The following is a 2,140-nucleotide window of genomic DNA, read 5'->3' as shown; positions in this document are numbered from 1 at the left end:
AAAGGATGGAATTTTTAAAGGCAAATGAAGTTGATTCATTTTATATATGTGAATCCTATTTATATGGGAAGATGATGCACAAGTTCTTTTATCTATTAGTAGTTAAAGAACAATAGACTTTACAAAGATTTATACAAAAGCGATGTATATAATCTTTTCAATCAATGAATAGATTTGGTGGTAGATACTTAGTCAATTTCTCTAACGATTTGTATTCATTATTTTTGAAACTTTCGATTTGATCAAATTGTTTCATAGTGAAGATTGAAATACAACTTAATGAGACCATCATTTACCCTTCGTTATGATAAAGTTAATGATTTTTTTTAAACCATGTATTCTTGGAACATCTTAGATGTTATGGAATCGATTCACAAATCATTCCGTAAAAACCACTCATTCATCATTGGTACGGTTCTTGTGGCACAGGATCACCTGGTCGCTTGGTTTTGTCTGATGATATACGAGGTAGCCTTCATATTCTCTAGTGGTATAGGCTCACCTGGCCACTATCTAAATGTTGATATTAAAGTTTTTTTGAATAGGATAACACAGACCTTGCACTCTATTATATGATGTTTTCAAAGAGCTAGTTACTTCATTAATAATTGGAGGGATGCTCACTGCAACAAATATATATTGAATATATATATATATATATATATATATATATATATATATATATATATATATATATATATATATATATATTCAACCAAACAAGTAGATTAAATATTATCATTAAACTAACGATGTAATGGTTTATCCTTATCTAAAAGGTATAGAGTTGTGGACCTTACAATAAGCTTACCTAATCTAGCATCAAGTAATTGCATTTATATAGACTATCCTAAATGATTATTTAGGATGATGTTTCTATAGCCCCACTAATTGTCTCTCTAGAAGACATGTACTTAGAAAGTTCTTTCTCTATGTGGGAGAAATATGGAACTTTAAGATCTAAAGAACCACAAGCTAAATGAATCATAGTTTGGAACTGACAAGTTTTTCAACTATTGTTGAACATGTTCAATAGTTGGTCCGAAACAAATAGAAAACGTAAATATGCATTCATGTATGATTATCAAGTATGGGCTTGACTAATCTTTCTCGATATAGTTTGAATATAAGAGTAAGTGAGTTTTCAAAGGAGAAAACATACATAAATGAAAATCTTTTCAGATTTAAGCTAACATGTCAAAGTAAGATTCTTTTTTCTTCTAAGATAAGTAGATAGTGTGATTTAATTATAAATCAAGATGACTCTTCCATAATTATTCTGATATGTATATATATTATATCATATCCGTAAAACAATTATTAGGTTCTTTATATTTGTATGATATTAGGACAGAGTAACAACTAAGTACAATGTTTATCCTAAACTTTGGCCAGCATATCGACTAGAAACTAGGTTATTCTAAGGAATAGGCCAACATAACAACTAAGTATAATCCTTGAGTATAATCTTAGGCATTATAATCACTAGACATAATATCATATTTAAAGCTTAGGCATGGTAACTACCAGGCATAATATTATCCTAACGTCGCATGCAATTTTAAAACTATTGATATATTACAAGTAGCAATCTTTTTGTAAAATCATTGAAATAGTTTTATAGCATGTATCCCCCCCCCCCCCCCTAAACCATTTGAAAACGGTAAAAGTGAGGCCGTAAAACTCACCTTAACAACATGATTTGAAAGACTCAGTTTATCACATCAGAAACTTCTAGCCATCTTGGGATGTTGAGAGGATTCCAGATCGATTCAAAGATAAAGATAAAGAGTTCAGATGTGAAGATTTGGAGACGTGAAGGCCCCTATTTATAGGGTTGACTTTGGAAAGCGCACGCCGCAAATATCTATGCGCGCCATGCTTGGGATTCGTCGATCCATTCAAAAACTTGGACGTGTCGCTTTCCTGATGGCCCATGTTTCTTGTATCTCGACGAATCTGGGTATCAAACATGCACGTCGTGTATGGCATGCATTACACGTGCACAATTAAAATTTTGTAAAAAATCATAACTTTCTTATATGAATCTTGTTTATGAGATTCTTTATATATTTGTGTAGCTATTGATGATTATTACAACTTTCCTTTAGGTTGTTTTGGCTAATTTCAACTTCCATTT

Source organism: Lactuca saligna, chromosome 4, assembly GCF_052625555.1.
Source record: "Lactuca saligna cultivar CGN05327 chromosome 4, ASM5262555v1, whole genome shotgun sequence".
Lineage (NCBI taxonomy): Eukaryota > Viridiplantae > Streptophyta > Magnoliopsida > Asterales > Asteraceae > Lactuca > Lactuca saligna.
The sequence above is the reverse complement of the archived record's forward strand: the minus strand, read 5'-3'. Positions refer to the sequence as shown.